This window comes from Sarcophilus harrisii, chromosome 2 (assembly GCF_902635505.1).
Source record: "Sarcophilus harrisii chromosome 2, mSarHar1.11, whole genome shotgun sequence".
Classification (NCBI taxonomy): Eukaryota; Metazoa; Chordata; class Mammalia; order Dasyuromorphia; family Dasyuridae; genus Sarcophilus; species Sarcophilus harrisii.
In genome coordinates, this window is record NC_045427.1 from 352,118,258 (window position 1) to 352,131,464 (window position 13,207).

At 33.9% G+C, this 13,207-nt stretch overlaps 1 protein-coding gene across 1 annotated transcript in view; it reads right to left on the reverse strand.

The window, feature by feature from the left end:
* PLD4 (phospholipase D family member 4) overlaps positions 1–12,124 on the reverse strand; it is a 47,409-nt gene extending 35,285 nt beyond the window's left edge. Inside the window, exon 1 of the mRNA XM_031953130.1 lies at positions 11,894–12,124. The gene's annotated coding sequence lies outside the window, so the exon portion shown is untranslated. The remainder of the gene's footprint in view (positions 1–11,893) is intronic.
* Positions 12,125–13,207: the final 1,083 nt, after the last annotated feature.

Consider the following 13,207-nt stretch of genomic DNA (forward strand, 5'->3'; position numbering starts at 1 on the left):
CCATAGAACAAAACAACTCATTTAAAAATTAAATTGAACAAATACAAAAAGAAGTTTAAAAAGTAAATGAATAAAATAATTCACTAAAATTCAGAATTGAACAAATGGAAATGAATGACTCAATGAGACAAGAATCAGTCAAGCAAAACAAAAAAAAAAAAAGGAAAAAAATGTCAAATGACTAACTGGGAAAACAACTGACCTGGAAAATAGATCTAGGAGAGACAATCTAAGGATTATTGGACTCCCTGAAATATATGATGAAAAAAAGAGCCTAGAAATTATCTTTCAGGAAATCATCAAAGAGAACTGCTGGATATCATAGAATCAGGAGATAAAATGACCATTGAAATAATTTACTGAATGCCTCCTGAAAGAAACCCCCAAAATTAAAACTGTAAAGAATATCATGGCTAAATTTGAGAACAATCGGACCAAGGAAAAAATATTACAAGCAGCCAGAAAGAAACAATTCCAATACCGAGGAGCCACAATAAGGATTACTTATGAACTAGCAGCTTCCACTTTAAAGGAACTAAGGGCCTGGAATCTGATATTTCAAAAGGTGAAAAAACTTGGAATACAGCCAAGAATAAATTACCCTGCTAACCTGAGCATGTTCTTTCAGGGAAGAAGATGGACATTCAATAAAACTGGTGAATTCCCTTTATTTTTTTATGAAAAGACTAGAGCTAAACAAAAAATTGACCTCCAAATACAGAACTCAAGAGAAGCATAAAAAGGTAAAAAGAAAAAAAAAACTCTTGAGAACTAATTTTCTGTTATGGGTATACATTGAGAGTACATGTATAATCCAATTTTACTGTTATAATATAAAAAAAGAAACTAGAGATGGAAACTAGAGATGTTTGTAACAGAAAAAAAGGGCAAAGTGGAGGTAAAATGAAGGAAATTACATCTCAGGAAGAGGCAAAGAAAAGATAGTATAATTGTGGGAAAGAAGAGAGGGTGATGAATATTGTATGAATCTTACTCTCATCAGATTTGGTCCAAAGAAAGCCTCTTAGATATATTTGGTTTCACCAAGAAACACCTTTCATCTTATAGAAAAGTGGGAGGGGAAAGGGAAAAAAGGAAGGAGTAGGCTAAATAGAAGAGAAAAGAGAAATAATAGGGGAGGACTGCTTGAGGCAAGTAGTGCTCATGAGTAAAATATCGGGGAAGAAGAAAAGGGGAAAAGGAAAGAGAAAAATATAATTTGGGGTTAATAAGATGGCAGGATATACAGAATTAGTACTTTTAACTGTAAATGAGAACTCTCCCATAAAATGCAAGTGGATAGCAGACTGGATTAAAAGCCAGAATCCTACAATATGTTGTTTATGAGAAACACATTTAAAGAGTAAAGGTAAAAGACTAGAGCAGAATCTATTATGCTTCAGGCAAAGTAAATGAATTGTTTTGTTCTATGGAATTTTTTTTTACTTGAGAGATAGTCATCCTAATCTCAAATCAAGCAAAAGCAAAAATTAATCTAATTAAAAGAGATAAGAAAGGAAACTATATCTTGCTAAAGGTTTCCATAGATAATGAAGCAATATCAATATTAAACATATATGCACCAAGTGGTATAGCATCTGAATTCCTAAAGGACTTCTCCTTTGAGAGTTGCAAGAAGAAATAGACATCAAAACTATAATAGTAGGAGATCTCAACCTTGCACTCTCAGAACTAGATAAATCAAACCACAAAATAAATAAAAAAGAAGTTAAAGAGGTAAATAGAATACTAGAAAAACTAGATATGGTAGATCTTTAGAGAAATTAGAATGGAGAAAGGAGTACATTTTCTTCTCAGCAGTTCATAGAACCTATACAAAAATTAACCATATATTGGACATAAAAGTCCTCAAAATCAAAATGCAGAAAGGCATAAATAGTAAATGCATTTTTTCAGCTCATGATGCAATAAAAATTACATTCAATAAAAGTCCAGAGAAAAATAGATCAAAAAGAAATTGGAAACTAAATAATCTCATCCTAAAGAATGAATACATGAAACATCAAATCATAGATATAATCAATAATTTCATCCAAAAGAATGACAATGAGACAACATACCAAAATTTGTGGGATGCAGCCAAAGTGGTAATAAGGGGAAATTTTATATCTCTAGATGCTTACTTGCATAAAATAAAGAGAAGATCAATAAATTAGGCTTTCAACTAAAAAAGCTAGAAAAAGAACAAATTAAAAATCCCCAATGAAATACCAAACTTGAAATTCTAAAAATAAAATGAGAGATCAATAAAATTGAAACTTAAAACCTATTGAATTAATAAATGAAACTAAGAGTTGGTTTTATGAAAAAAAAACAACAAAATAGATAATTAATTTAATTTGATTAGAAAAAGGAAAGAGGAAAATCAAATTGTTAGTGTCAAAAATTAAAAGGGAGAACTATCCACCAATAAAGAGGAAACTAGAGCAATTATCAGGAGTTACTTTGCCCAACTTTATGCCAATAAATTTGACAACCTAAGTGAAATGAAGGAATACCTACAAAAATATAGACTGCCCAGATTAACAAAAGAGGAAATAAATTACTTAAATAGTCCCATTTTAGAAAAAGAAATAGAATAAGCTATTAATCAACTCCCTAAGAAAACATCCTCAGATATGGGAAAACAGGGACACTGATACATTGTTGGTGGAATTGTGAACACATCCAGCCATTCTGGAGAGCAATTTGGAACTATGCCCCAAAAGTTATCAAACTGTGCATCCCTTTGATCCAGCAGTGTTTCTACTGGGCTTATACCCCAAAGAGATACTAAAGAAGGGAAAGGGACCTGTATGTCCCAAAATGTTTGTGGCAGCCCTATTTGTAGTGGCTAGAAGCTGGAAAATAAATGGATGTCCATCAATTGGAGAATGGTTGAGTAAATTGTGGTATATGAATGTTATGAAATATTATTGTTCTGTAAGAAATGACCAGCAGAATGAATACAGAGAGGATTGGCGAGACTTACATGAACTGATGCTAAGTGAAATGAGCAGAACCAGGAGATCATCATATACCTCAACAACGATACTGTATGAGGATGTATTCTGATGGAAGTGGATTTCTTTGACAAAGAGAAGATCTAATTCAGTTTCTATTGATCAAGGATGGCTAGAAGCAGCAACACCCAAAGAAAGAACACTGGGAAATGAATGTAAACTGCTTGCATTTTTGTTTTTCCTCCTGGGTTATTTATATCTTCTGAATCCAATTCTCCCTAAGCAACAAGAGAACTGTTCGGTTCTGCACACATATATTGTATCTAAGATATACTGTAACCTCTTTAACATATATAGGACTGCTTGCCATCTGGGGGAGGGGGTGGAGGGAGGGAGGGGAAAAATCAGAACAGAAGTGAGTGCAAGGGATAATGTTGTAAAAAATTACCCTGGCATGGGTTCTAGCAATAAAAAGTTATTAAAAAAAGAAAAGAAAAGAAAAGAAAACATCCCCAGGACCAGATGGATTTACATGTGAATTCTACCAAACATTTAAAGAACAATTAACTCAAATACTATAAAAACTCTTTGAAAAAAATGGGGAATAAAGAATTTCTACCAAATTCCTTTTATGACACAAACATGGTACTGATATCTAAACTAGGTAGGATGAAAACAGAGAAAGAAAATTATAGACCAATCTCCTTAATGAATATTGATGCAAAAATCTTAAATAAAATATTAGCAAAGAGATTATAGATAATCATCCCCCGGATAATACACCATGACCAAGTGGAATTTATACCAGGAATGCAGGGCTGGTTCAATATTAGGAAAACTATTAGCATAAATGACTATATCAATAACCATTTTAACAAAAACCACATAATTATCTCAATAAATGTAGAAAAAGCATTTGATAAAATCCAACACCCATTCCTATTAAAAAAAAAACACTAGAGAGTATAGGAATAAATGGACTTTTCCTTAAAGTAGTCAGGTAGCATCTTCTTAAAACCATCAGCAAGCATCATATGTAGAAATGCTAGCCTTGGCAATAAGAAAAGAAAAGGAGATTAAAGGGATTAGAGTAGGTAATGAGGAAACCAAATTATCACTCTTTGCAGATGATATGATGGTATATATAGAGAACCCTAAAAAATCAACTAAAAATCTATTACAAGCAATCCACAACTTCAGCAAAGTTGCAGGATACAAAATAAATCCACATAAATCATCAGCATTCTTATACATCACTAACAAAATCCAACAGCAAGAGATACACATAGAAATCCCATTTAAAATAACTGTTGATACTATAAAATATTTGAGAATTTATTGGCCAAGGGAAAGTCAGGAACTATATAAGCAAAACTACAAATCACTTTCCACACAAATAAAGTCATATCTAAGCAATTGGAAAAATATCAAGTGCATGTAGATAGGCTGAGTGAATATAATAAAGATGACAATACTCCCTAAACTAATTATTTATTTAATGCTATAACAATCAAACTCCCAAGAAACTATTTTACTGAATTAGGAAAAAAAATAACAAAATTCATCTGGAAGAACAAAAAGTTAAGAATTTCAAAGGAATTAATGAAGAGAAAAGCAAATGAAGGTGGCTTAGCCGTACCAGATCCAAAACTATATTATAAAGCAGTGGTCATCAAAACTATTTGGTACTGGTTAAGAAATAGAGAAGTTGATCAATGGAATAGGTTAGGTTCACAGAACAAAATAGCCAATGACTATAACAATCTAGTATTTGACAAACCCAAAGGCCCCAGTTTTTGGGATAAGAATTCACTATTTGACAAAAAACTGCTGGGAAAAATGGAAACTAGTAGAGCAGAAGTAGGCATTGACCCATACCTAACACCATATAACAAGATAAGGTCGAAATAGGTTCGTGATCTAGACATAAAGAATTGTATTATAAGTCTGATTCTTTTTGTACAGCAAAATAACTGTATAGACATGTACACATATATTGTATTTAACTTACACTCTAACATATTTAACATGTATTGGTCAACCTGCCATGTGGGGGAATGGGTGAGGGGAAGGAGGGGAAAAGTTGGAACAAAAGGTTTTGCAATTGTTAATGCTGAAAAATTACCCATGCATATATCTTGTAAATAAAAAGTTATAATAAAAAAGAAGAAAAAAGAATTATATTATAAACAAATTAGAAGAACATAGGATAGTTTACCTCTCAGATTTGTCCAAAGAAGAACTAGAGATCATTATTGATCACAAAATAGATAATTTTGATTATATTGAGTTAAAAAGTTTTTGCACAAACAAAACTAATGAAGACAAGATTAGAAGGGAAGCAATAAACTGGAAAAACAGTTTTATATCCAAAGAATCTGATAAAGGCCTCATTTCTAAAATATATAGAGAAATGACTAAATTTATAATAGTTCAAGCCATTCTCCAATTGAAAGGAGAGACAATTTTCAGTTGAAGAAATTGAAACTATTTGTATCCACATGAACAGGTGTTCAAATCACTATTGATCAGAAAAATGCATGTTAAGACGACTCTGAGATATCACTACACACCTCTCAGATTGGCTAAGATGACAGGAAAAGATAATGACAATATTGGAGGAGATGTGGGAAAACTGGGACACTGATACATTGTTGGTGCAATTGTGAATGGATTCAACCATTCTAGAGAACACTTTGGATCTATGCTCAAAAAGTTATCAAACTGTGCATACCCATTGATCCAGCAGTGTTTCTATTAGGATTATATCCCAAAGAGATCTTAAAGGAGGGAAAGGGACCCACATGTGCAAAAATGTTTGTGGCAGCCCTTTTTATAATGGCAAGAAACTGGAAACTGAGTGGATGCCCATCAATTGGAGAATAGCTGAATAAATTATGGTATATGAATGCTATGGAATTGTTCTATAAGAAACAACCAGCAGGATTATTTCAGAGAGGCTTGGAGAGGCCTACATGAACTGATGCTAAGTGAAATGAGCAGAACTAGGAGATACATGGCAACAAGAAGACTATACAATGATCAGTTCTGATGGACGTGGCTCTCTTCAACATTGGGATGATTCAAATCAGTTCCACTTGTTCAGTGATGAAGAGTCTACACCCAGAGAGAGAACCGTGGGAACAGAGTATGGAACACAACATAGCATTTTCACTCTCTCTGTTGTTATTTGCTTGCATTTTTATTTTCTTTCTCAGTTTTTGTTTTTCTTCCTTCTTGATCTGATTTTTCTTGTACAACAAGATAACTGTATAAATATGTATACATATCAAACATGTATTTCAACATATTTAACATGTATTGGACTACCTGTCAGCTAGGGGAAGACATGAGGGGAAGAAGGGGAAAATTTGGAACAAAAGGTTATACAAGGGTCAATTTGGAAAAATTACTCATGCATATGCTTTGTAAATAAAAAGCTTTAATAAAAAAAAGAAATGCTTTAAAAAGAAAGAAATGGAATGGAGAGGTGTGAGGATTAAGAGAACTGGACATGTAGGAGGGTTATGATGGGCTAAATAGGATGTTATATTTGACCCTGGATAATAGCCACCAGAGTTGAGGGAATAGAGGGTGACAAAGTCAGACCTTTTTTCTAGGAAGATTACTTTGATAGCTAAGTGAAAGGTGGACTAGATTAAGGAGATATTAGGCAAAAAAGCTCGTGAAGGTCTGTACCAATGATGCATGCAGTGTCAGAAGAGAGAAAAGTGGGGTATAGATGTTATAAAGATAGAACTCAGCAACAGATTGGATCTGGGAAGTTAAAAAAAAAAAGAGTTGAGGATGACATTTAGTTTGCAAGTCAGGATTACTTTGAGATACCCTTGATAGTGATAGGAAAATTAAGAAGGGGGAAGGACTTAAAAATGGGGGAAGAAATAATGAGTTCAGCTTGGGGCATGTTAAAATGTGAAATGGCTATAGGAATCCAGTTTATAGTGTTTCCATAGGGAACTGAAAATGCAAGACAGAAGAAAGGAGGACCAACAACAGATCACTAGAGAATATCCTTATCATTGGATATGATCTAGATCACTATCCAGCAAGGGAAACTGAAAAGAAGATATCAGATAAATTGGGGAAGAACTAGGAAAACCTAGAGAGAAAGTAGGATCAAGAAGAGGATGATTGACAGTGTCAGTGGTTGCAAAGAAGGCTGAAGGTTGAGAAATGGTCACTAGATTTAACAATTAGAGATCATTAATAATTTTGAAGAGAGCAGTTTTCAGCTGCATGATGAGTTCAAAAGCCAGACTATGGAGTTTTAAAAAATGAGAAAAGAAGATTTAGAGGTAATGATTAGAGATATCCTTCTCAAAGAATTTAGCCACAAAAACGAGGAGACATGGGACAAGAGTAGTGGAGACAGATGGATCAAATCAGGGTTTTTTTGAGAATGGGGGAGACATGAGCATATATGTAGGCAGCAGAAAAGCAAACAGTAGACGGGAAGAAATTGAAAATAAGTGAGAGGGGGCATTATTAATAGTTGGTGAGAAAATAACCTGAAGGTCTTGGTGAGCCATAAGATGAATGTGAGGCAAATGTGATATGGCAGCCAAAAAACCAAATATAGTCTAAGGTTGCATTAGTAGAGGAATAGTATACAGACTTCATTGCTTTGGGATTACCTAACATTTTGTTTCTTTGAAGATTGTGGTGTTCTAAAATATGCAATCTCAAAATCACTGGGAAAATGTATTAAAAGATGGGTTTGGAGGATCTAGAGAGCCCCTTGGAAGAAACTGTGTAATTTCCCAAATGTGATCTCAACTTCTCTGTTCCTCCTCTAAAATTATGGACTCAATTCATTATCTATCTTTGGTGCTTTTCTTTGATGTATGTATTGAATGGACTCAGTACAACTCATGCTGCTATAGATAGGTCTTAATCTGGGTCAAATAGAGGTTTTTTTTTTCCTTTTTAAAATTAAATGTCTTATTAGAAACTTAACACTAAATAGAAATGGGACAATTATACTTGCACAATGACTATATTTTAATTAAGTATCATAACAGCTTTTTGCTTTCTCCTTTTAAATCCACATCAGATTAGTTATCAATTCATTCTCATTCACTTTCCCTCTATTATTATAATTAGGCTCACTTCATTCTCCTAGTTTTGTTTTGTTTTTTACTCTGCATTATTTAGTGAAATTATTCATAGAGTTTCTTGTAATCTCAATTGTCCATTTTTATTATTTTATAATGTTCAATTACATTGATGAACTATAAATCATTTAACCATTCCCACGATGTTGTGGTTCAGTTTTTTTCAGTCACTCTTTGTGACTCTAATTGAGCAGAGATACTAGAGTGATTTACCTTTCTTCTCCAGTTCATTTTACAGATGAGGAAACTGAGTCAAACAAGATTAAGTTACTTTTCCAGGATCACACAGCTAGTAAATATCTGAGACCAGATTTGAACTTAGGAAGAAGAGTTTTCCTGACTCCAGGCCTGGTACTCTACTTTGCCAGATATTAGGAAAATATCTTAATAGATTGCTTTTTAAAATTACATGTGTAGAGACATTTTTCTAGTAAAGGAACTATAGGGCCAAAGGACTTGAACGTATAAACTTTATTGCATTCTGCCCCATTGCTTTCCAGGTTTTCAATTTTGCTAACAAGGAATAAGGGTACCTGTTTATCATAAGCTTGCCAACAGAGAATTTTGTTTTTTATAATTATTTTTTGCCACCTTGATTTTAATTTGTATTGCTTTGACTAAACTTAAAGTAATTATTAGTTGTGTTTCCTCTTTTGAAAAGAATCTATTAATATCATCAGTTAAATTGATTTCTTGATATTCCTCATATGGCACTTTTTCTCCAAATCTCATGCCTTATCTCTATCCCTAAGAATTCTTTCTCCTTTTCAAGTCTCAGTTCAAGTATCCATTTCTACATAAGGATCATGACCCTCCAGGGACTAGTTCCTTTGCCAAAACTATTTTGCTTATGCCTGAAAGTGCAGTGTGTGTGTGTGTGTGTGTGTGTGTCTTTTCATTTTTGTCTTTATATCTCCAGCACTTGGCACAATGCCTAGCACATAATAGATGTGATTTGATCAACAATATGCATTTTTCATCTATTTTGTATTTCCTGTAAATATCATGAGGTACATTTCCTCTGAGCCTTGTATAGGACGGCTTCCATGACAGTGGTGAATGTCTCTGTAGAACAATTTGGAACTATGCTCAAAGAGCTATAAAATTGTGCATACCCTCGATCCAGCAGTCTTAGTTCTGGATCTATATAACCCAAAGAGATCATAAAAGAGGGAAAAGGACCTACATTTGTAAATAGGTTTGTAGCAGCATTTTTTTGTAGTGGCAAGGAACTAGGAACAAGGAAATTGAGTGGATGCCCATCAGTTGGGGGATTGGCTGAATAAATTATGGTATATGAATCTAATAGAATAATATTATTCTATAAGAAATGATGAGCAGCCTGATTTCAGAAAATTCTGGAGAAATATGAATTGAGTGAAGTGAGCAGAATCAGGAGAAAATTGTACATAGTAACAGCAAAATTATGTGATGATCAATTGTGATGGAAGTGGATTTGGGATAGAAAATGCCATCCACATCCAGAGAGAGTACGGTAAAGACTGAATGTGATCAAAGCATAATATTTTCACCCTTTTTGTTTGTTTGCTTTTTTTCCCTCTCATGGTTTTTTCTCTTTTGGTTTCATTTTTTCTTGTAAAAGATGACAAATATGGAAAGATGTTTTTAAAAATTGCACACCTTTATCCTATATCAGCTTGCTAGCTGTTTTAGGGAGAGGAAAGGTAAGGGATGATGAGAAAAAAATTTGGAACACAAAGTCTTACAAAAATGAATGTTGAAAACTATCTTTATGTGTATTTGGAAAAATAAACTAATTTTGAGGAGAAAAAAAGACAGTGTGAATGTCTTTGACAAGCATACTCTTTTATGCCTAGTATGATATAGTTGATATGCTTCCCCCCTTAACCAGTTCAAAGGAATCTAAAATGGAAGAAAAAATCAGAATGGTCTAAACCTATCTAGCATTTTGGCTACCAACACTGACCTTTCATTTAGTCATTTCTATATCAGGCCCTGGGGAGCCAACATATCATTAGACATCAGAAAACCTTACTATTGTCCCCAAGTAGGGCAAACTATCAAGCTCAATGATTTTTAACTTAATGATATTTTATTGATAATATTTTATTTTTATCTAACAGATTCATCTCATGATGGACAGTTGCTAATTTGAGGGCTAATTTGTTGGACAACTCTGTTTATTAAAAGTTTTTTCTTAGATCGAGTCCAAATCTTCAATTCAATTCTTTAAATTTGTACTGAGTCCCTATTGTAAATGACATTTCTCTCTCATTTGCCGTAATTCACTGGAAAAGGAAATGACAAACTACAGAAAACCGATAGTGTGGTCCACAAACTTTTATTGGACTACTTTAAACAAGTTGCAATCTGCATCAAGGAAGAAAATTACTAGGAAGTTGCCCTTCTATTAAAAGCTTAAATCTGTCTTCCTGCAATGTTTCACAGTTCCTTGGTCCCTCTGGGACCAAGCAGAATAAATCTGTCTTTTCTTCCACAAGAAGACTTTTCTGTGAGAGGCACTGGGACAGACAATGCTTACACTGGGTATACAAATAAGAAAAAGACAGTACCTGTCCTCAAGAAACTTACAATCTAATGGAAGAAGATATCATATTTTAAAAAGTGAAGGAGAGGGGCTCCAGAGGGTTTCTGCTGCCTGATGAAAACCAAATGGAGCAGTTGATGAGAAATTAAATTACTTGGGAAAATCTGATCTCTTTATAAAGGGAGATGGTTCTGAGGTGTTGAGCATCAATATCCTGGATGATGAGATTTCAATGATATTCTAGGGAAAGGCACAGCTTTGGTCCACTAAAATCTTCATGTTTTCCTTTCTATAACTAGTATTTCCACTTCTTGAGAGAATGGGTGAGCAGACAACACCACATTATTTACATCTGGAAGAGAATTTGGAGATAATCTAATTTAGTTCTTTGTTCTACTGATGGAAGTGAGGTTCAAGGAATCTAAATGGCTTAACCAAAATCACAAAGGAATTAAATGGCTATTGGTTCAATTTGTAGCTAAAACTACAGATTCTTAGATAACTTCCTGAAAAGGAAGCAAAGAGATTGAATTTTTACTCCTAGTGATTAATAATCATTGTTACTTGTAAAAGAAAAATTTTTAAAGACTTAAGAATGTTGATGAATACAGTGATCAAAAGCAAAGGTCCTATAGAATCAGTAATAAAGCATGGTACCCACCTCCTGAAAAAGATGAGACAAAATATGTAGAATATAGCTGATATGGGAATCTTTTGACTATGTTTATTCATCGTAAGTGCTTTCTTTTTTTTTCCTAGAGGAGAAGTCCTTGATAATTTTTTAAAAATCATCTTAAATGGGTGTGGAACAGTAGACTTAATGACAACGTTCTTTTCATTTGATTAAATTTTATGACTTTCTCTTTCCTCTCCTTTTAAACCAAATTCTTTGTGCTAAGGAAACTATCTCTCTGAGGCTGGGGAGGAAGAGAGATACAGAGGAAAATATAGGTGAGGTAAAAGCAAAAGATTGATTAAAAATCCATTTAAAAAGATCATTAAAGTATAGAGAGAAAGCTGTAAAACTATACCCATGTCTATTTTAAAACCTTGGTTTTTATGCATTATTAAAAGGTTAGATTCAGATTCTGCAATTTCATATTTTTAGATCAAGAATTTTCTTATACATAACAAATATACCTGAAAATAATCACCTAGTCTTTGCTTGATACCTTCTAATAAGAGAAAGCCCAATGCCTTAGGCAAAGCATTCCACTTTTGAATATTTCTGATAGTTAGGAAGTTTATCCATACCTCAAACTTACCTCTTTTTAACTTCTATTCATTGCTTTCAGTTCCAGCCTCTGGGTCAAGCAGAATAATTCTAATCCCTCTTCTTCATGACAACCCTTTAAATACTTGAAGATGGTGATCATGTTTCAGATCTATTTTCCCCCAGGATAAATAGCCCCAGTTCCTTCCACCAATCTTAATATGGCATAGTTTCCAAGCACTTTGCTATCCTGGCTGGCCTTCTCAGAATGCTTTCCAATCAGTGTCCTGAGCACAACACTAGTCTAATCAGGCAGAGAAAAGTAAGATTAGTCACAGTAATGGTTACTCAGTGTCTGTTAATGTTCTTTCAGTTTTTTTTTTTTTTTTTTTTTAAAGAAAGTCTCACTCTTTACTTTCTCCTTTTCCTCCTTTTTCTCTGTCTCTGTTTGAGTGTCTTTCTGCCTTTCTCTTCTCTCATTACCCTCTGCTTTTTTTTTTTTTTTTTGCTCCTCTTCCCTTCTCTTGTTTGTCCTCTCCCTCTCCTACTCCCTTCCTTTTCTCTTCTTTCTTCTGTTTTTTTTTCCTTTTCTCACTCCCCTCCTTTTTTCCTCCTCTTCTTTTCCCTTTGCTTCTCTTTTCTTCTTTCCCTCCCCCTCTTTTCCTCTCTTCCCATCTTTTCTCTTCTCTCTACTCCTTCCTTCCTTTCCTGACCTCTCCCTGCAACTCTTTCATTTTCTTAATGGCAGCCAGCCAATTTGTACTCTGTTACTGAGGCACTCTGAGCAGCTGACAGCAGTGTGTCCCAATCAGAACTTTATCAGACCACAGTCTAGTTCAGTGTTGGAAGAGACCTTGGAAATCATCTGGCAAACTCCTTTGCCCACTTTGGGACATCTCAGATTGTCAGGAAAATTTATATTGACCTGAAATATACCTACCTGAGACTTGCATCCAATGCTTCTAGTTGTTATATGGTAAAGCAGACTATGTTTAATTGTTAACTCATAGGACAGCAAAAACTTCAAATATTTGAAGACAACTCTACCCATCTTTTCATGTGCAAATTTATCATTCTCAATTTTTATGTTAGTCCTTTTGTGACATGGTCTCTGGTCCTTTCATAATACTGGTCTAACTTCTGGATACAATGTATTTTTTTTAGCATCCTCCTTAGAATGCCTAATTTCCTCATTCTGGGCATTGGACTTGTAATTAGTGTGGTCTTGAAGTTACTTTCACCTTTTGGGAGTTTACGATTTACTAGATCTTTGCAGCAGTAAATGTGTGTGAGCTGGACTCCTTTCTGACCTTTCATGTCATTATCTTAACCAGAAGTCCCTGGAGCTGTTCTTTTGAAAACTTAA